This window comes from Ochlerotatus camptorhynchus, unplaced genomic scaffold, assembly GCF_037179485.1.
Source record: "Ochlerotatus camptorhynchus isolate MF236.1 unplaced genomic scaffold, CSIRO-AGI_Acam_v1.1 ptg000338l, whole genome shotgun sequence".
Lineage (NCBI taxonomy): Eukaryota > Metazoa > Arthropoda > Insecta > Diptera > Culicidae > Ochlerotatus > Ochlerotatus camptorhynchus.
The window spans coordinates 402529-426316 of record NW_027040826.1 but is presented as its reverse complement, the minus strand read 5'-3'; the positions used below and the strand labels follow the sequence as shown (position 1 = coordinate 426316).

At 36.9% G+C, this 23788-nt stretch overlaps 1 protein-coding gene across 4 annotated transcripts in view; it reads right to left on the bottom strand.

Moving 5' to 3' along the window:
• oc (ocelliless) overlaps nt 1-20259 on the bottom strand; it is a 124035-nt gene extending 103776 nt beyond the window's left edge. For all 4 annotated transcript variants that reach the window (XM_065231055.1, XM_065231054.1, XM_065231056.1 and 1 more), the window contains exon 1: nt 19498-20259. The gene's annotated coding sequence lies outside the window, so the exon portion shown is untranslated. The remainder of the gene's footprint in view (nt 1-19497) is intronic.
• Nucleotides 20260-23788: the final 3529 nt, after the last annotated feature.

Below are 23788 nucleotides of genomic sequence, written 5' to 3'. Positions count from 1 at the left end.
AATGTTTGGAATTCTTCTAGATTTTTTGAAAATCGTACTGGCAACCCTAACTGTCAGTCTTGTAGAGTTGATGGCTATCAAATGGCTTTGAACACCTGAAACGTGTCAAACACATCAAATCACATGAAAATTCGAAAATAAGCTCAGTAGTAGTATTATTGAGTGCCCTTTGAATCACATTGGCCACATTCGGACATGTTCCGGGTGCTCCCAGGAAACTGACCAGTTTCTGACTCGCGCAAAAACTCATCTTGCAACACATCAAATCACATGATAATTTAGAGAGAAAACAAAATCAGTGGTGGTGATATAAGATATCCAGGATAATGTCCGGAGTCAAATCTCACCACAGGTGTATCAATTCAGGTTTTATTTATAGAATATCAATCAAAAATTCTGAATCATCTTATAAATTCATTGTAACCCTCAAGCCAGATGAATTTTAAAGCTTCAGACCAACTTTCAGAATAATTTAAAAGACAGGGGAAGTGGAAGTAATGTCGGCCTCAATGCCCCTTATTTGGCCCCATAGATAAATTCAGCAATAGACTAAATTTTCAATAGCGACCAAAAATAGCCATAAATGCCGTCTCAATGACGCGTTCAGTTAGATAAAATTGATAAATATCAGATTTTTAGAGATGGGCCCAATCTTTGATCCATTGGCCAACATTAGAGCCATTTCGCTATATAATGTAGTCCCTCTTGTTCGTTGCGCACATCTTCGTCTTGTTCCAGTCGGATCACTACCAAGAACCATTCTCATTGGGTCGTTATCCAACATTGTTACGATGGGCCCAGCCCACCATAGTCGCCAGATTTTTGCATTCGGTCTAATTTTCTTAACTTACAAACCTGCTGCAATGATACTAAATTATTTAATTCTTTTCTACAGTGATTCAACCTTTTCCGAGGAAACGATTCAGGAAATTCCTAACTGAGGTGACACTTTTCAAAGCAGATTCAAAACTGAGTCTGAACTTTTCTGCTGAAGTGAGTTCAAACTTTCGAATAAGTCATCAACATTTTTTTATTTAAGTCTAAACTTTTCTGCTATGTTATTCAATCCTTTTTAATGTTGTCAAAGCTTTCCTGGAGTAATTCAACAAATCCCGAATCCAATCTTCAAAGAATTGGTTTCGCATTTTCTGAAGTGAGGCAACATTAGCTGATTTAATCCCTTTCCTAAATGAATCAAAGGTTTCCTGCATTGATTCAACTTTTTCCGAACTGTTCTTAACTGCTTTGGCATTTGGCAAATACACAATCTTGTTCAGGTCTTTTAGTTTTCGAACACTTTTTGAGCTAAATTTTCCAAATGGAGTAACATCTTTTCTGAAGTGGTTCATAACTTTCTTTATGGAGTCTGAATTGTATGTTGAGAGACTGCATTTTATTTAATGTTAGTCTGAACTTTCCTGAAGTGATTTAACTAACTTTTTGCGTAGATTCCGCTCCTTTAGACCCCTTCTTCGTTCTTGTGAGATTCACATCCTTTGAAAATAAGGCTGAGAAATGGAAGAATGGACCTTCGTGTGTTCATACCGGATACTATTTTTTTTAAGCAAGCACAATTGTTGAGAATACTGGGTTTACATCCACAAAAGTACTATTTTCATGTAAATTTGGGTTTCTTGATCAGCCAAGATGGATTTTGGCTCTGTCCTTTAAAAAACATGATGTTATACCTTTGTGAGTTCATTCGTGATGGTAGATTTGTTTGAAGCCAGGTTGGATTTCAGTTCAATCGTTTGAAATTTGTGCTTTGATTTAATTGAATGAGTTGCTGAATACCGGAAAAACGAACCTGGTTAATATTCACAAAAGAAGGTATTTTCATAAAAAATGATTTTTCTGTTTTATCGAACTGAGTTTTGGCTCCTATCTTTGAAAAATAGACTTGTATTTTATAGAATAGAAGTTGCTGAAACCATACGTGAGGGTTGAATTTTTTCAATTTTTAAGAATATCAAGTTTAAATTCACAAAAGTACGTATTTTCATAACGCCAAGTTGAATTTTAGCTCAGTTCTTTGAAAATAGACTTGGATTTTATAGAATTGATCTTGCTTAATCCATACGTGATGAGACATTTTTTGAAGCATTTACTATTTTTTTTAGAAACTGGGTTTGAATTCTCAAAAGTACTCAGTTTTATAGAAATTTGGGCTTCTTGCTCAGCCAAGTTGAATTTCGGCTCCTTCCTTTGAATATAACACTTGGATTTTGTTGAATAGACCTTCCTTAATCCATACGTCTATTTAGATTTTTTGAAGCAAGCACAATTGTTGAGAAAACCGAGTTATATTTGGATAGGGAGGAACTATCGAAAACAAAACGTTTTTTTATAAAAACTGTTACGTTTGTGGTATTCCGCTTGATGGTTTATCCGGAATTTATCAATACCCAAAAATCAATTGCTCCTATTCATCTACATTATTACCAATGTTCTTTCTTGAAAGGATACAAAAACTTATGCGCGAAATTTCTTGTTGATAACCCGTGTGTTACATATAAAAAAGTCAACATTTGTGGCATTAGTGTCAAAAATCACGGCTTCAAAGAAGTATAAGGCTAATGCGAAGGCTAAGAAAAAATGTCAGCGCTTGAAATATATGGTTTAGATGTGATTGTTTGTTTATTTTTTATTACCCCCCCCCCCCCCCCCGAGCTCGTGCAACCATCGAGTGACAAAAGAAAAACTTATGATTTATTACGGCCTTATTGATTATTTGTATTTCGCCGTTAGGGTGCACCTTCCTGAGTTAGGGTGATTTTAAAAATCGACATTTTTGCCTATGTACCCAACTTTGAATATTCACAACCTTTTAAGTACTGCACAGATTTTCCATATTTATTCATCAAATGAAAGGTACTTAAAAGGGCTATCTAGAAAAACAAAACTGAAAGTCAAATAAGTTTTAATATACTAAAACATATCTTTTTTTTCATGGGTTTCACAGTGCCGATCAGAGAATGAAAACAAAATGAAAACTAAATTTGATATTTTGATATAAGCATTCGTGATAACATATTTCGCCTACCGTGTGGTCGAGTTAACAGTAATCATAATAAAAATTAGATCTAAATCGTATATGAAGGATATTAAAAAGATAATAAATCATGTTTTCCTGATAACAAATCCATGTATGCGTTTTGATATTATAATTTCGTTAATGATAAACAAAATAAGGAATAAATATGTTAGGAGAAAAGACCTATAAATGCGCTAAAAATCAGCTATTTATCAATATTATCTAGATGAACGCGTCATTGGGATGGTACTTATCGATATTTTGGTCGCTATTGAAAATTTATATAATTGCTTAATTTATATATCGGCCCAAATTAGGGGCAATTAGCCCTATTATAACTATAGTAGCATTATAAAAACTAAAAAAAACTAAATTGCTTATAATTTTGATATCACGTTATAAATTTAGTTTTCTGAATGTTATGAAATCTATTAGTTGATATCAATAATCAAAATCAAAAAAGTTTTCATCTATTAAAAATAAAAACTAACCTATATTTCAATCAGCTCTATCGATATCTATCAGTTATATTGATTTTTAAATTCAATTCGCAGGTAGATTGATATCAATAAAAGTTGTAAAATAGAACTGTAAAAAGCATAATTGTCGTTGTGATTTTTTTCAAAGGAAACAGCAAATATCCTGATTGACTCGTAAAAAAATATATGCATAAAACATCTTGATTTCAGTGATAAATTAATAATATCAAATTTTGTTCTTCATTAAATTTTGAGAAAATATCAAAATAATATCAAAATATGAGTTCAATCGACCTAAATAAGAAGCATATCAAAATATTTCATCAAAATGAACACATAATTTGATATAATTTTGATAGTATTTTGATATCCGACTTTGCTCGGGTAGTGTCTTCTTTTAATCTCATACTTTTTTATGTTAAATATCAAAAATCCAGACAGGCGTTTTATTTTCGTTTTTGATATATTTCATATAAATATTATGCCTTATGTTTATGCTATACTACCATGCGCCCCTATTGGTTCGAATGACTGAACTATCATGAGTTTTTATTAATTAAAAATTACCTAGGATACAATGACCCTTTTTAATATGCAAGCAGCATATGTTTAAGCCTTGTCAGTAAAATCATGATATGTGTTACCAAGCCGGAGGAGGCAGGTTCAAATTCCGATTCATTCTTAATTTTATTGGGAATTATTAAGAGATTTCCTGACAATATGTGGAAAATAAAATTTGAAACTAACAATCCATCGAAATGAAACAAATAAAATGCATTGCATTTATCTCACGTTCATACTATAAAATTAAACTCGTCTTTTAATACTCATTTACACATTACGGTTAATTCAGTTTAACAGTGAAACGGAAAGGCACGACAAGCGACAATCGAAGCACATAACGCCGCGTACAACATAGCTTCCAAACAACACAAAAATGCTTCAACCAGCCGGAAAGGGTTCCAAAACATGCCCATACCAACCGTTATTGACAGTTGGCGTCAATACTATCGTCCGCCGTCCACGAATGGCCAGTCAGAAGCGGAAAGAATCCATCCAAAAGCAGCACATGCCAAGATCGAACACTCTGCCTAATGTCTTATAAATTGTCCACCGGCAGCTAGCAGCCAGCAACTTGGAGAAGAATCACCAAAAACAACAGAGAATCGGGAATACTGAACGATCGACGACGACATCGCATGGACCGGTACGGCAGACTACAGCCACGGTCAGTGGTAGAAGTCCGAAGAAGTTCGACAAATATTTCCATTTCAGTATCGTGTCTCAAATGACATAATTATGCATAAAGATAAGCGCGCAGGGGAAAAATGGAATAATAATGATGTTGTTCCATAAGTGTTTTAACATATTATACCGTAGGCAAATGTGTGTGCTTTCATGTGATGTGATGGATCGACTAGAGGGGGGGTTCATATACCAATTATTGATATTTTTACGATTCTCACTGACGATCCCGGTTTCGCGGTGGAGAGGAACGACTAGCTGATCGCAGCGTTTATCTCTGCGACGCACTTAGCGATCGTGAATTGTGAAAAATTAAGAACTCTGCTCGCTATAAAAACTGCGGCTGTAAAAGCATCGTTGTTAGGGTGGCCAAGAAATCGATCGTTTCTCGTTCGGGCTCGATGTTTTGTCACCCGGACTCGACTGTTCTCTAAACTAACACGTACAATAAAAAAAAATGAGAGTGCGATTTTATCATAGCCTCTCATGAATATATGAACAGAACAACAATAAAAAAAAAATCGTCCGAAATAGCCCCACATGTGACTCCGGGAATCACTTCGCCGCGGGTCTCTTCACCAGCGCAGAAAAGTACTCCACCGTCCCCGACTGACGTGGTGATGTGTTTGATTCCATTCGCTCGCTCTTTTCTCCGTTTTCGTATGCACGTATATAAATATATATTTTTGATAAAGAGCACTTAAGCACTCATAAAGATTCGTGTTTTAAGAAAATTCACGATCCTGACCAAGCGCCTTCCTCACCAGCGGGCGGTCACAGACTGACTTCAATCATGAATGACGTTTTGTTGACCCTTTTAGTGGAACCGAATGTTGACGAAGCCATGTCGCGGGATTTGAACTTTTCAGAGATAACTTGTGAGTGACTTTCCAAACAGTTGCACGAGGATCACAGTGGACCTTAAATATGAAATAATTATTTCGTGAGATTCCAAACATTACCGGAGAGGTTTGTAACGATTTTACACTGAGTTCAATACGAAACGTTCAAACCACTAGGTCAAGTCACTGTTTATTCAACCTCAAACCTTAATGTTCCTGATCAGCTTTCTCGTGCGTTGGAAAGACATCAACGTAATATGGAAATACTGACAACCAGACTGCCAAAAATTAGTAACACATGTTTTGATCCCAATCAGTGCATCGAAAGACCCAATATAGCTCGCTCCATGTGGAACGATCGATCCGGTCTGGAAGGCAAGAAGCAGCTTGAAAAAAATCTCCAACCCTAGCAATCAATCTTGACAACAAGAGCCAAGATTTTCGAGTAGCTGTCGTTAGAGTCCACATACACACATTCCGGTGGTGGTGCTCCATGGAGTGTGCTGTTTCATGAATGAACCATCCATCGATCGGGAGAACGACGGCGCGACGGAGAGGAAATCAAAGTCATATAATTTTTGAAAAGTGTGAAACTAACCGACGGGACCGTCCGGTGTACGAGTTGGCCAAATGCGTGGCGATTGTGAAGAAGAAGATGAAGACGAAGAAAAATCTGATTGATATTTCATTGATTAAGAGCACTGTACGAAGGAGGCAAACGAGAAGATCCCAAGGCCTGGGTAGGGAACCACAGGTATAGGAACCGGAGAAGCGAAGGTGTAGTATCTATTGTGAGTCACACGATCTTGAAAATATGTCGGAAGGGCACGAAAGGTGTGGGAGCGGGGAAAGCAGTTTGGTTTTCTTTTTTTCGTACACGTAATAATTTTTTTGAAGCCCAGTCAAGTAAGTCCACTGCTTTATGAATTGGAAGGAAGTTACGTCGGAGAAGAATGGTTTGATTGAAGTAGAAACAGCCTCGATCACTGATGACCACTGGACTGCCCAAACTTCGACGTGATTACCTCAATAAGTTTGACATTCATGCACAAAGAGTCGATGTCGATGAATAGTGACACTTGGGACGACCCATTATTGAACTGTGAGAATTTCTTTCTACTGCTGGTTGGTTTGAATGCGATGTGATTCATGAAAGAGAGCTATTTGAACAGGTGAATGAATCCTGGGTATTGTTGGTGATGGGAAAACGGTTCTAATTTCCGCTGGAAGTGGAATCATTTTGATACGGGCTGACGTTTATTTCATTAAACAAAACGGGAACGAAGACTCCAGCTGAAGTTTATGCAATCAAGTTGCACAGTAGGAAGATCAGGGTGTTGACCCAAAGTCGAAAAAAAATTCCCTGACTTTCTCTGACTTTCCAGTCGGTTTTCAGAAAAAAAATCCAGTCCACAAAACTCCGTTATTTTAACCTAATAAAGAAGCTACAACGTGATGTGCTTTATTATACCGTAGGGCAAATTAAGGTTAGTTTAAAATGAGCAGCAGGGCAAGCTTTCGAAAATATCAAGAATAGCATGCTCATGGCACGAATAACAGAACTTGATACTAATACATTTTTACAGAACATATGACCGACTACCTACGAAGGATGTGAATAGGCCTACGGCTATAAATACATATTATAATATAATAATGAATAACTACTGCTCACAACTAGGCTCACTATTCATTACAAAGTAATAATAGGAATATTTAATTAGAGATGAACTAGCCTAAGGCTAAAAATCTCTTTAATAAAGCTTTTTAAAAAAAAGGAATATTTAATCAATGTCACCAAGCTCTCAATTTGTGTTCATAATTTCACAGCCAAATACAAATCAACCCGTAGACGATCCTTTTTCTTAACATATCTAGATAGAGCTGGAATTAGGGCGTAACAGCTTTTATAAACAATGACTTCTCTCGTTGATTTCTATGAACTGAACTGAACTGAACCTGAGGATGCACTGCTCATGCATTAGTCAGTTTCGTACTCTCTGTAACTCCATATGACAACCGCAGACATGGCAAAATAATGTATGTTTAATTATCATTAACATTTTATTCTCTAGGTGAGATCACATTACAAAGAGAAATTACAAGTTGAATAGGGAAGAGCGCTACTTCGTCGTAATCGCCCATGTCCGTTCTATCGAGCAGAAATCTTCAATAATGTCAATGATTTCACCATGCACAAAACAATAATGCGTTTGTTCCGATCCGTTAGTTCATAAGCAACAACATGAAACCTATTACAGCGCCTTGTATGAATATTTACACTCATTGTTCTTAAAACAAAAGAAGTGTTCCTAGCGAATCCCCTGTTTCTACGTTTATCAGTAGGATGAAGAAAATCTAATGGCGTTTCAATGTGTTAGGACGGAATTGAAACTCGTAGGACGAATTTAGATTTTTAATAATATTTCAACATTGTTTGGCTCTTTATCAAATCCATGGAATATAAATATGGAAAGGTGAATAAATTTAGATGTTATCTTTGATGAAAAAATTCCATGTTTTGTTCAAACCCTTTTAAAAAATGAGAAGAAATTAGATCAAAACCCTATGTGATTATTTTCGGAAATCCACCATCCAGATCAAGTTTGAGATTTGTTTGAAGGTTTAGGAGCCTCAAAATGGTTTAAAGTTTGATTGAAGACTTTTCCAAATTTACTAAGGAAAATTTTAAAGTAGAACTAATATCACTCTTACTATAATACTACTTACACATAAAGAAAGTGTTACTGACTTTGGTCATTTTAAGCACTTCTTCAACGGCTGAGCATTCAGTAAAACTTAAATCTCAATTTTAAAACCTATTTTGCTCATAAACACTTTCAAAACGTTTCAGCCTTCTTTAAATATTTGAATCTTGTTGTTGTAAAGGGCGTCTCGTTATTTCAAAGCTTTAAAACTTATGAATTGAAATGTTTGAATGTGACACGTAGCAATCGGCTTCTTGATTATTATACATCTAGCGTTCAGAAGCAAAAGGGCCAAACTGCGATGATCGATTCCAGTGGCGTCCCGTAACCTCACTTTTTACCTGTGCACCAAGCAATATTTTGATAATTGTTTATGTTTTGAGAGTTGGTGCACAGGTAGATTGCGGTTAAGGAAACGCTACTGATCGATTCTCTTAATCGATTTTCCCTTCGCATTACCAAAGTTCAGTGAACCAATTTTCTGAAATTATAACAATACAGTGTAGTCCCAAGTAACAATTTCGGTTTTATAAGGGTTCTATAGACCTTGATTTAAACTTGTAGCTCAGCTAGCAAATGCAACATCAAAAGCACCGATAAATGTCAATCTAGCCGAGTTATTAGCAAAAGAGCAAATCGATGAAGAGAATCGATCATCGAAGTTAGGCCCTTTTGATTCTGAACGCTAGGCATAATTTCAAGGTGAATGAAATGTACACATTACAGTGCGCCAAGTCTAAGAGAGGAGCGGATGAATTGATTTTAAACCAAACGAGCTGTCAAAGTAATAGCCAATCGAGCAGCACCTATCTTGATTTCATTGGCAGTGTTGCTAGAAATCACCTAGACCAGCGTTTCCCGATCTATGGATAACGGGCTCTCCTTAAATGGGTCGCAGGAAATCGCACAACTTGGCAACAAGTTTTTTTTTAATTGTTTGAAAAATTGTGAATTAATGGTGATAAGCGCCAACCGGTATTATCCTCGGATTAAATCCCGATCAAGAATGTCCGGTTGCTTTGATGTCGATATCAGAGTTAATAAACACGACTCTAAGCAAACATTTTGCAGGTCATCCGAACGCTATTGAAAGTTAATCCGAGTTGGAGCTTGCCGCCATAATATAGTTAATCTTCAGCTAAATTAAGATCAAGGAGATGTTCATAATGATGTGCTACTAAAAACGGATCGAGTTCCTTATTATTAAGCCGCTGAAAATTTAAATATATTATAAAAAAAATCAATTTTCTTATAACAAATCTAACTTTTTAACAGTGCCGACCGGCAAGGTCATGTTTTGTGTTAGCTCCGGGAGATAATTAAATTAAATTCGTTTTACGCATACGTTTTGTTTACGAGTGATTGGCGTTTTTCGACTGTGTTATTCCCAAGTAACAATTCAGTAACCATTTAGCATTCACTCTGATTTATGATGATTTCATAACGGCAATGAACAATCCATTTAGTTTAAATATAGCATTTCAAAGTTTAAAACATTCCTGCTTAGTAGTTCAGCTTTTTGCTTTTTAAAAACCTTTTAAAGTCTGGCAAGAAAGTCAAAAACTGTCTTATTAAAAATAAATTTAAAACAGTTATCAATCCCTCCTTAAAACTGTTCTGTAATGCAAGCATAAACGTCATTAGCAATTGTTTATTAATGTCTTGTTAAATACTTTATAAACGGGTTGTATCATTATAAATGCAACCATAAAACCATTAGGTTTTGCTTTAGAGCAAAAAGCATGTATTGTTGCTTTTTAGGCTTTTTAAAGTGCATCATAAACTCCCCAATTACTCTGTTTACAAATTGAGCTTAAAAGATGGTTCCTCATAGTTAATAAAAGCCAAATTTATGACAAGGAAATCTCGAAGGATAGACGAAGTAGGATGAAAAATTCAAGTCGATTTTAGCAAAATTTACTTCTTTAGAAGAACCAGCATATCATCGACGACTGACCATCTGGCGGAGAAGAGTAAAGTGAGCGGGCCCTTGAATTCATAAAACATTGTCGAATGTTTAAAAAACATACCAGCCTTCCTCAGATCTTGCGAATAGATGACAATCGAAATAACAACCGACAGCAAACCACTGAAACTGTTAGTTAGCGGAGATTAGCTGGTTTCCGATCTATAGCAGCGATTTTATTCGGCGAAAGAATCAACTCTTCGAAATTTTCATTCAAGCGTACAACCCTGCATCGTTGGATGGTGCACTTCTGTAACCATCCGGAAGAAGGGGATCTTTTTCGGGAACGATTGCGCTTCCAGCTGTTCGAAATGCGAAATGTTGTAAAACAGTATCGCAAACTATCTGAGTAACTGCTCCCAATCCATCGGGAGAAAACCACCTGGAAGAATCCTGGATCTCACAGCGCAACTATCGAAAGATAAACAAACTTTGACGTTTAACTTTTGCCTCCATAAATGCTGCCATAAATCTGAATGGGTTAGGATCAAGCAAAATGGCTTTCGATAAATATAATTCAAGTTTTCTTCATAAAAGCCTTATTAATTTGTTAAGGAGTTCTTGAAAGCAAAACAACTTTTTCACAAATGACCCATGAAAATCAACTTTTATGTCACCGCCATGTTACAATTAGTTTGCTTATTTTTTTACAATCTTCGATTTTCAATCAATATTTCCTTATATAACTATATTTTGTTAAATTTAGCAATGAGCAAACATTTAAATGCGAAAATAACAAAAAAAAAAAAAAATCGCTCGATCTGAAGAATAATTTTTTTTTTTGCAATGTTAAATAATTAGTCAAATCGGCGTTTTACGAGAGTGGACTTATTTTTTTCGATGTTTTCATGTACATTTCACATAAAATTTAATATGGCACTTAAAAATAGGCCACCTAATGAAAACTATTGTAATAAATTTGGATATTCAACAAGATTTTTATACCATCAGTTTCTATTTTAATTATTTTGATAAGAACGGATCCATAAATCCTTTTTTATCTTGATTGATGCTTTCCTAGTGGATTCAGCATGCGGCTAGGGGAAATGGCTCGGAAAGGATTTTTATTGTTGCTAAATAGCTTTTATTGTAGCTTTCACATGGTTCTCAATGCGTTCGTCATACAACCTTTTGCAGTAAATCAATCTGGAAGGGCTTCGAGAATACACCCTTCAGAACCTTCTCCAGGGTAGACATATTATAGTCTTACTGAGATTTTGGTGGATGCATTAATGACAAAATAGCCTTGACCAGGGTCTTATGAATGTTGTTTTATAGTTGCTGTGTAGTATTTCATAAAACTTAAAATGTTACTTGGGATATTATATAATTTTCCTAACACAACGAGATTAGCCACGTGCATAGCCTACATGTTCAATCGCGATCGGGACAAAGAGCATCTAGTTTGAACATGAACAAGCTTATAGCATTACAATCAATTATAACAATAAATGTTATAACTTTTCAATTGCTTAATTGAAAAATGAGCTAAAGCTAATCTCATCACATGTATCAAGCCAACAACGGAACACGAAGCCGCACGTTGAAGATTATTCCGCCGGGTAGCAAACGGAAATCATGAACAAAGATAATAAATTTTTAAGAATGTTATTAAACTGGAACAAATATTCAAATATGTTCATGCCAATAATGGAGTAGATTTATACATCCTGAATTAAACCACCTTTGCATTCACTTCAGCCAGCAATAAAAGGCAGAACACCGACCCGGAACCCGTCTAATCTATACCAAATGTATACATTTGGCATAAGGCAGACGAGTCCTGAATCAGTCTCCACGATAACCACCGACGAACCGACATAAATAATCATCATTCTACGCATATTTTCCTTCTGTCGATTGTAGTCACACAATAATTAGATTTTAATTACTTTTCCTCCATTTCATCTTCATGCTCGTTTGGCTGGCGCTTTCATCACTAGGATTAGTCATTCAGGATTCAGATTCAGAATTGATCATTCACACCGATCAGCCAAAGGCTACGCTTAAACAATGCGAACATGTTTTCTCTATCTTTTCTTTTACACCACACTCTGTGATCAAATATGGTTAGAGGTCAAATCAGGTAGCAAAGGGAATCAGTAACACAAGAAGAAAACATTTCCAAAAACTGATTAAATCAGAAATTAAATCACCGCGTACGGGATACAATACCAATAAAGTGCAATCACCGGTTCGCTACACTATGATATGCTTTATGTGTATGAAGGTTTGTCTGGATGTTTTATTGATACTTTGTTGAAGTATATAAAGTATATCATCGCTTTCGAGTGTGCGAGATCTCGGTTAGAGAGGCATGACATAAAATAAAAAATATTGTCGGTAAAATATGACGTATGCTCGACCCGGATGTGAAAACATAGATGAGTCCTGCTGGAAAAATATTAGAATCTAACCCATGCCGATTTTGCGAAAAATCGTAACTGATGGGACTCGAGCGGTTTGGAAAACATTATCTACTGCTTTCGGGGTTGTCATTTCATTTGAAAAGCTACTTCTACCCGGGCCTGATCGACCGTCGGTCGTAGTTTGTTGTGATGTAAGGAGCACGGTGGCCTTAGAGCGACCGTTTTTGCTTACTAAGCAGAAGATCATGGGTTAGTTCCCAAGCTCTTTTTTGAATTACTGAGATGATAGGTTCGTATCATTTGTTTACAATGCATTAAAAGATCGCAACACTATCCAAAGTGAATTCAGATCTATTTGACCCATCCCACTAACAACAGTTTCCTTCCCGTGAGAAATGCAGACATTCAGAGGTGTCTTCGGCCTCTAGTAGCAATGGGTGTCGAATTTAAAATCTTTTTCCTCCCCGAAGACCGTATGGACGGGGTCGACACAGTTATTTACCTTGAAAGTATTGATTCACCGAATTTTGCACTCTGAGAATGGATGGTTAATCCCAAGCCCCACTCATATGGTTCTTTGTGCAAATTTCGCTGGATCTGATCAATCACGGAATAGCAACTATGAAATGTGTGGTCGTCAATGCGCATGCTCAACAAATCTAACTCTTTAACAGATTTCTTCATGAAAAGCTTCTGGAGTAAGATCAGCATTATTTTCATTCAAAACCATAAAGCAATTTTAATGCCAATTTATTGATTAATGGGCTATTTTGGCATTGTAAAGGCTTTGGTAGGTCTGTTTTGTTTGAAAGGCCATGTTTGGTGATTCAATTGTATTTTGGAATTTTCAACCTAACATTACGAAAAAGTCATGTAAAGTTCGAAAACTGAGACCAACACATGTAAGCGGCCTTTTTGACATATGAATCAGTTGAAAGAAACGACAAAATCAATCCAATCAAGCATTCTTTTCGTTTACTTGCTTATGTTTCGGTTTGAGAACACTTAAACACATGAAATATTTGTTTACGTTCTATTATTTACGTCCAATATGGGTTACGTCTCGTGTAAAATTAGTTATTTTTAAGTGTGGTTATTCTGAAGTTTGAATATTGTTTAATGTTTATGGCATAATACAGACACCTGGTGAAATTGATGCGCTAATCTTGTAGCGTTAAAATGGCCTATAGTATAGGTAATTTTAACACTATAGGACCAGCACTCCAATATCGCCCGGTGTTTTAAGCTATTTCTGTGTTTCTAAACGTGTTGCGATTCAAATATGACATTCACAAGTTCTTCGATTTTTTTTACGTTTTGTTTTGTTGAGCTATTTAATTTTCAATTTTATGTTATGGTTATTCAAGCGTTTCTATGGTTCTTTTGGTAATTTCAGACCATGTTTGACCATGTTGTCGTTGGAAAGCTTTTTCACTATTTCTATTATTAATGGCTCATTTCATGCGATTTGAGTTGATATATACTTAGCATTTTTGGTTTAATTTGATTATTTGGTCTGGCTTAATATTTTCAAAAAAAAAAATTGCGGAGCCAAAAGTCGTTCAGACAATTTTAATAAATTGAAACACTATTCCCAGAGCTGGTAAATATCACAGCCATCATGTGACAATGAGAAAACAGGTCCTCTCACTATCACGAGAAGAAACTACCTATAATTAGCTTTCTTGTCATTTTCCAATGATCAAGCAGAATGATCCTTATGCGGTTTTGACATCAACATTTTTAACTGATTTAGATTAATTTAAGCAAGCAACCGTATGTATTCGGCAGAGTGAATGTATTATTAAGATTTCCTCGGTACAAGTAACTGTAATAGCAATAAAGGTGCTAGTAATAACGATGATCACAACACTCTCACGTTCTGTCATGACAAACAATTCGATGAGATTTTGAAGAAAATCTCTATCATCGTTTTCTTATCCGATGATAGTGACAGAAGTATCTCTGTAAATATCCCATGAGATCTTTCATGGAAAATGACATTTGCCAGCCCTGTTCCGAATAAATGTCAGATGAGGACCGTGATAAGTTCTTCTGATGATTTCTGTGGGGAAATTCACCAAGACAACAAACTGCGTGTCGACGCTGTGAGCAAGCTCGCTTCCCAATAACGGCACAGTCGTGCTGTGTCAGAGCACCGACACACCGTCTGCAGGCTTGGTGACTGTTAATTGTTCCTAACCGATTGACCTCATTTGTTTTCTCCGACTTCTCCGTTCAGTACAAGATTACAAATTTGTCGAGGAAATATGCCTAATAATCTTAGCCTTTCGCAACCACAATCAAACCATCATAATGATTCAGATTTCAAAATTTTGCACGGCAAGGAATGAGAGAGAAGTTTTAAAATGCTTCTTTTATTTCTATTATTTCGAATTAAGTAATTTTAATTAATTAGGTTAAAACCTATGTGTATATATTACCAACTTGCATTTTTCTAATTAAACCGGAATATTAAGTTTATTGAGAGGGTTTTAAATCAAGAAAAAATTATTGAAAACTTTGTTCGATAAATACAATCATTTTATGATATCAATCCCATACCTCCCTGTGCAATATTTTTAAATCAACAACAGTTGAGTAATAATTATATCATATTATCAAGATGAAACTTTATTGCGATAATTTATTTGCACGATAAAGTTTTGTAGACGATAGATTGATAGTTCCGTTAGAGTACGGCAGTGTAAAAATTGAACAGAACTTGAAATTAAGCGAGGGGCCATTGATACGACAATACTAATCAAATACGTACTCCTTTGTTTAGCTCACAGTCTAGTCTGGGTGACACCTCACTCACTCCTCACACTTGAGGTGTTTTCTCCATCATGATTTTCAATATGGCCATGGGAGACCGAGTTTTCAGGCATATACGCAGCCATAGGATCTCAAAAACCCCATGATTGCTGTTTATGGGCACCACTCGCCTTATATTTCCAGTTCTCGCCATTTGCATTACCACTACTTCTTCATCTAGCACCTTTACCGCTTCCTCTGTTACTTTGTAGATGTTGTCCAACAATGATCTAGTTTTTTAGTTTTTTTTTTGCTGTACTGTCTGCTGTGGACCACCTGCTGCGATGCCCCTGCATCTTACACAAGAAACACATGTTTTTATTTATTGCATCGATTGAGGAAAAGCTGAAAAGTTGGGAATTTCATTTTTCATGTCCTTATATACACACCTGTTTATATGTCGAGGCACAATTCCGAAGGGAATTCCTCCACCTTCACTTTACCGTATTTCGCCATGCACCAGCTCTAGATCGCTATCCGGGACCTGTGGTGGGAGATCGTACACCCGCACGTATTGAACGTTGCCCGTTGTGTACCTCATCTGCCTTTTCAGCAGCATAATGGAACATTAATTGCTCAGGATTATACAGCATCGATTCTTCTGACTTTATGAAATTGGTAATTTCACCGATGGAGGGTTTCGCAGTTTCCTAGGCGAAGCTGAATTTGATTTTGTGCTTTAGTTTTGCGTCTACAGTGGGCGCCTTGCTATACTACCACCCCCCACTCATCGCTTAAAAAAATTATGACATCTGAACTGATTTCAATTATTATTATTTTATTGTTTGAAGTATTTTTCCGTCATTTTGTAAAAAAAAATATTTGATTGTAAAAAATCGTTGCAAACTGTTTGATTTCATCGGTGAATCGATGTTTTTTTCCTTGATTTGTTTCCCGTCGATCTTGTTTTCCGTGCTGAGCACGAATGATACCGACGCCAGGAAGGCAGCTCCCACACCTGGACCCTACCTATCGACCCATCAACTCATGAACTGGGGACCAACGGCTTTACTTCCCGTGATCAGAGATGTTATGCCTCAAAAACATTTCGGCGGCGCCTGCTGGGGTGAGAGATAATCACGCTTACCACACCACCGGCGCCGCTATCGGTGAATCGATCATTTATAACAGAAATAGACCAATTCAGTACTTTTGGGAAATTTTCCCAATGCCAGGTTCAATAGTTTTGGTGTCCGTCCGTTTGACCCGATGCCGTTTGGCCGAACGCTTGAAAAAAGATTTCCAATTTTTGAACACTAAAAGATTCCTAAATGGCAGCCCTTATAACAATCCATAGCTGAAATTCACTACACTATCCCCCCGCTTATCCGACACTAGACAACCCGACAACTCGAAAATCTGGACCCCGTTAATCCGGAAAATGGCGGATTGAAAAATATTAACACGTATTTGAATACAATGTCTGTTTGATTTGATTTTTAGTGTGGACAATCGGATTAACTAGTCAACAACCCGATAATCTGAGCATGATTTTGTCGGATGATACTGTACAATAAAGTCAAATAAAAAAAAATTCGATAAAATGTTCCATAAACTGTGTAACCCTCAAATTTCCAGGTATGCCCGTGTTTTTTTTTAGTTCGAGGAGCGCAGCGACGGGAAAACGTCTTCTTTAAGCTTCTTTTAGAAGCTTCTAACAGAAACTTTTTTTTAGAACCGGTTGTTCGCTATAAAAAAATGCACAATTTTCACTGTATGGTCAGTATTATTAGGACAGATAAAAAATCACGTTTACTGGGCTTACCAGTAATTTTCGCCGAAATGTTTTTACAGGTTTACTGACAAAAAAGTATTCATTTGACTTTGCGGATTGTTCGGTAATATAATCTGTCGCTGAACAGATAACTGGGCGTTCCGCAATTCAAAAACCCAGTAAAATATTACTGATTTCGGTAATCCAAAGTATGTGTGTAGTCTGAATATGGTATCAGCCTTACTATTAAGATTTTATGTCACCCAATATGGACCAAAACATACATATTAAAAAAATACACCTATTTGAATCATTATAGCAAAAATAACCCCATAAATGCTTACTAAAATAAAACAACATATCAATAGTTTGAAACGTTATTTTCAATTAAGTAGCTTGCTGTGGGGGATAATTATTAATAAGTATTATAACATAAATTATAGTTTTAGAATTTAAAGGTTTATGGTTCTTGTTTATTAACAGCAGATTGATTTTCCATTGATAATTTTAATATTATGTTTTAATGTAATGTTGCTCTTTTTATGCATTTACTAACGGAACATTTGTTAATTTAAACTTTTCAATGACACATATATGACATTTTTAATGAATGTCTTAACTCTTGAACATGCAGGTTTCTGTTGATACATTTGAGTGTAATACAGGAATCCCACAAATAGCGATATTGCTCTGCTGTCTTTTATCCAATGAGGACGATCTTTTATGTGAATAGGAACAACCATAAAATGATCACCTACATAAGCTCAATTGGTCGAAATACAGCCCCAAAATTGTGACGGGGGGAAAGCACCACCCACCGCGCTATTCGGGGGATTACTGCATGTTAGATATTTAAGGGTATTTCTAGACCAACACATTGTAATAGACAGAACCACCAAACGTAAACAGTGGCAAATTTCTGATTTTTTATATGATGTGTGGGGAACAGGATTTTTCAGTAATCAATGCTGCTCGTCTTAGTCCTTGTTACTTTTTATGCCTTGTTAATCGTGACAAAACTCGAGTTGCTTCCATCGAGAATGATCTTGAAACAAGGAAAAAATTAGTTAGTTAGTCTTCATCTATGTGATTCCTAAGCTTCTATTCGTTGTTCTCTAGTTTTAAGTGGTTGAGACTAGGGTCCTGATGCATGTTCAATTTCGGTGTCATTTCTTGATTTTGTTACTAAGGAATCCGATTGTGACAAAGACAAATGGGCGCGCTAACTCTTCGACGGGTATAAATAGCGGGACCTTTTAATTAGAATCGGTTTCTTGTGATAAAAACAAGAATTACAACTGCGTCAAAACCGAATACACGGGATGTACTACAAAAGGTCAAATTACTGGTCGCAGTGGTTTTATATCTTGAACAGAGGGAAAAAGGTGTTCCATAAAAGTTCATTCATCATTCAATTTGTAATGCGGATTAACCTGGGTATAATCAAGTAATTTACTGGTATTACGTATCAGTCCTACGTAGAAAATGGTAAATGTGTACCTAATTCAAAAACTGAAACAATAATTAAAGGTCATAAACTTAGTGCTAAAACACCTAGTAGGTGGTCCATAATAGTAATAGGCCAATTTATCCTATTATCAAAAGCCAATACAGGTCAATTTTCACTTCTATCGCTGATTTCTCGCCATCAACATCGCCATCGAACAGCGGAGACATTTTTCCATCTTTTGGCGTGGCGATTTGCGTGATTGAATTATCGTTCGGGAGAATTCAGCGATAAAAATGGGAAGTACGGCGTGTAAAATCAAAATATACCAATAACATTTAAAATCTTTTATGATAAGCCCCATTTTGGATGAACGAAAAACAGTTTTAACACTGTTTCTTCATGAAAGATGCGTTGTCTTATAAAATTATCTATTAGCGATAAATGTTTCAACTTGATTGTCGTTCATTCGACGTTAAATGCAGTGTGCTGAACGTTGACCCCACTGTTTTTGTATGAAACGCCAATCGAATCGCTACAATTAGCACTCGTCAAAACATTCAATCGGCAACATTCATAATCCTTTTTGTTCCAAAAGCCAAAGATGACAAACTAGGTAGTAGTAGGTACCAGATACCGATTTTTGCCGTACTAGTTCACACCATGCTCACAGCTGAACATATGATCGAATACCCAACAGGTTTGTACTATCGCATCGCAGCTGTTATGATAGCTTGTCCCTTCGGCGACAAAATTGCGCCGCATGTAATCGCTTCCCAAGAAATTCATACAAGTCCGACGGGTGCTGCAGCGGACACCGGTGCTCGCAGCTAACAGAGTGTTATCGTTTTTCTAGGAAACTGATAGTGAACTCACCTCCCGATCGATGAATGCAGCTCTCCGAAGGGAAAAATTTTCACGGCTATTTCTCTCGACTGGTGATCAAGAAATGCTGTTCTGACAGCTATGCTCTGGAAACACTTATCACACTGATTTTACACACTAAACACGGTTTAATGACACACTCTGTTACGACACCACCGTTGGTTCAGGTACCAACCCGTTCCTATGGGACACTTTTCCACGTAATTCCCAAAGTTGTCATCAAATATCACTCGCTAAACCGATAACCCATTCATGATATTTTCTGTAATGAGCACTACAATTGGGTCATAGTGATCGTTTGTTACCGATTGATAGATCAGTAGATTTTGTTCACACACCTTCACAACGAGTTTAGCTCACTGGCTTATCCAAGTTAATACGTCACAATTCAGCTAGATTTCAACACCGCAAAGAACACTATTTGATGGTTGATCGATTGATCACCGATGCGCCTGCCAGTGATCCCTGGAGCAAAACAGCAAACCCGCGGGAGAGGATTAAACAGCTGATTCCTGCCGGAGCGGATCGGGCGTGACGTTTAAGCCGGATCAACGGACACACGAGACTCGTTTGTTGGGCTTGTTGCTGGTCCAGCTCAACAACGGTCGCGTACACTAAACTCTCGCGGTTACAAGCTCTCGCACGACACTGGCCTCGCGCACTACGCACTACACCTATTATTGTTATTAATTAAACAAACAACAATAAAAATTATAATTAATGTTAATCCGCTGTGCACATGTACTCCTTACGAATGTTTATATCTAACTAAGTAGAAAAACAAACCATACCTCATAACTTTTCAATGAAAGGCTCCGAAGAAGAGGTGTTGTCTCACAAACACCATCTTCGCCAAAAACTTGCAAGTATCACGAACACATCAACGAAGTATTCCGGTTCCTTACCACTATGGTCATCCTTTTCCTTCTCATCCAGTTCGCCCTCCCGGGTGTCTGCAACGAACTGTTCCTTTCTTCATCATCCTTCAAGCGCACTCCACCAACAGCAACCCGTTTTGCGCTTTCGTCGAGCCTTCCACGATCGCTGCTGCATGTGTTGGTGTGCTTGCCAGCCCAGAATCGGGTCTTTTGTCTTCCCGGTCCACTCGCTCTCAACACATATTCTCTCACTCTCGCGAAAAAGATTTGAATACACAGCCCGTTCAAAGAGAGAAACCTGTGCTGCGTCGCCGTCGACACTGCCGTCAGCATTTTGAGCGAACGATGGAATACCTATCACATCTCCACAGTCGCGCAGCTTTCGAATACAAAAAAAAAATCAATGTGCGTAGAGGGGAGCAGTGCAGAAAAACAGGGCAAATGTAAGTAAAATTCTGTGTGCTACGGTGAGAGGGATGATTTTTTCACTATATTTTATATTCGTTCTCGTTCGTTCTCAATGATTGAATTAGATTGTTCTGCTACTGAATAATTAGATTTTTAAATCGTTAATTGAAAAAAAAAAAAAAAACATTGGAAACTTTTCAACCAGAATGCAGGAGAAAAATCAATAATTCAACTTTTGGATTTGCTGTCGAGTGCCCGTCTGTCGATTATTTTGGTAGTCTACCTAGTGATGCGAATATGGAGTTGAGGGAAAAAGTTTCAGGATATACCACGCAGCAAAAATATGCGCTCGTTTATCCCCAGGTAAAGGTGACATTGAACTAAATACGTTAGCTTTGGGTCGGTAGATTGGGGCCATAAAGGATTTGCAAATGTAGACACTCCATCCACGCCCTTTGTGGTGGAATGTTAAGTTTAAATTTTACCTAATTATCTGTCAAAAAGGATGGCTATAATATTAACATTTGTAGTTTGGAATGGTGTGCCGACTGACTTTGGGCTACTTCAGATGGGTACGCCATAAAATATGCAAGTTTATGGAAAGTCTTTGGCGTCAGTAATAGTGCTTCATTTGTATTTTGAAACCACTGCCGATAAATGAAGGTAAAAGTTAACGATTATCCGCTCCGACAAATTAATTGCAATGTTTTGCAAATATGAAAAGTTGAGTTAGTCGTGCGCTTTCAGAAATGTAAATCTGGAAGTCGGAAGATTGTTGCTATTGTCTGTATTTATGTATGTATAGACAATCTATCTACCACTTACCGGCAGTAAGGAATTATGGAAGAAACGTGTTTGCATCTAAATATGCCACATTTTGATAGGTGCTAACATTTTTAGTACTGAATTTGGAAGGTTATAGCTCTATTGTAGATCCGACGACCAATTTCAAGAATTACTGCTCAAACACAATTTCAAGAATTAACGCTATCCCACAAAATAAGACTCGCATGAATGCATTCCCATTGTCAAATGGATAATGACACTATTCATACATTTTCGAATTCCTAAACAATATGTTTTCGAACCAAGAGTGTATTTAATAGTAACAGCACAGACAAACAGACATAACTCATAGTATATTTCTCACTGTAAAACATCGTCGCTAAAACATTACCGCCATCTGTTGAGTACACTGTGGTGGGTAGTACGCTGAACAGATGGCGGTAGTGTGTAAACGTCAAACGCAAGGGAATTGACTACGCGCGCCACAGGTGGCGGTACTACCAACTACGATACTTTTAAATTGACCGTTAAATGCTTGTACGATGATCAACTTGCGAGTGTTATGTCTGTTTGTCTGTGGTAACAGTAATCATTGAATTGCACTGGATTTATAATAAGAACGATTTTATCAAATTTAACTTAACTTAACAGGCATGATGAAAGGACTACTGCAGTCGGCAACAATTTTGTTTTCCGCACCACGTTCCTTTGAATCACATAGACCTCTCTGATTGCAGGTCAAAGTGACCTAGTGAGTAAATAAAAAATTTCAAAATGTTTTTCTCTGAGACATCATTTCAAATTAAAAAAAGCTCTATCAGTTTTGTGCGAAAAAGTAAAAGGAAAACATCGACTGGAGCTTTTTGCAATCTGAAGTGATGTCTCAGAGGTCACTAGGTCATTTTCACCTTAAATTTGTTTACTGTCTACTGTGCAGGATTTATTCATGGCCATTTACCGAACATTGGTGACATTTTAATCATTGCTCAATAATATTATTGATTTCTTAAAAAAATATACTTTCGATATTCGGTGTTAGAAAAATTCTCTTTATACACCCAGCCGGGAAATGTTAGATTCAATTACAGATTTGCATGAAAACTAAGCAGAATTTGCTATGTTTCGTGACATGAACAGATTTTGTAATGGTCGCCGGAAAGTTTTTAGAATAATTTTGTAATTTTTATGTTAGCTTATTTTTCGAGAAAAAGTCATCTCGTGGAGGTTTTATTAAAAAAAATGAATTTTGGAAAAACTTGTACGCTGCATTCCATTGCAAGAACTGTCAGAACATTTGTTGTATGAACCATATGCAGAGGCTGTTATAAATCTAACCTTACAATGGATGTAAGAGAAATTTGCTTTGGGTGTAACGATTCGAATTATTGGCATTGTGTACAGGCACATTCCATGCGATTTCTTCATGTTTCAGCAGTTGTACTATAAGCTTTAATTAGCTTAAAATTCAATAAACCCAAGTAATATTGTCTACAAGTCTACAGGCAAAAGATGTGCGTCCTCCTTCTGCTCATAACTGACTGCGGCTGTGGAATAGTTCTAGCGACGTTTCATCACCACCTAAAGCCCCACGTTTGCGAGAGCATTTCCAGTTGATGGTGTGTTATAATGCAATTCTTCTTTACCCAACTATTGTGTTGCTCCTCTCGTCATGACCAACGTGGTCATCTCAGAGAGATGATCACATTATCACACTAAAGCTTCATGTTAGCATTTCCAACCAACTCTGAAAACTCTAACTTCGCGTATGAAGTAACATAAAAACACTTTGAATGTAACAACTCAAGGCGGGAGTAGCCGTCAACAATGCTGATGATGGTACAGTACGCAACAACCACCCTACTGCTATAAATCCAAGATGGCGGCTTCTGGTTTCCGGCCACTGGACATCGATTTTCGGTCTCTAAACGTCATCCCGATTCCGAAAATATCCATATTGAAGGGTATTTGGTAGTATTTTCTACGTTTTCTGAAATTGGAATCCACCATCTTGTGTTCTAAAATGGCGTCGGAAATCTATTTACGGGTTTGAGACGTCATCCCTATTCCGAAAATATACATATTCCATCTATATTGGTCCACTGAACAACTTCGTCGAATAAAGCAACTTCCTAGATGGCAAGGATTTCAATATATGACACAAACAAGGATATCACAAATTCATGTACACTAGCGCCGCGTAGTGAGAAAAT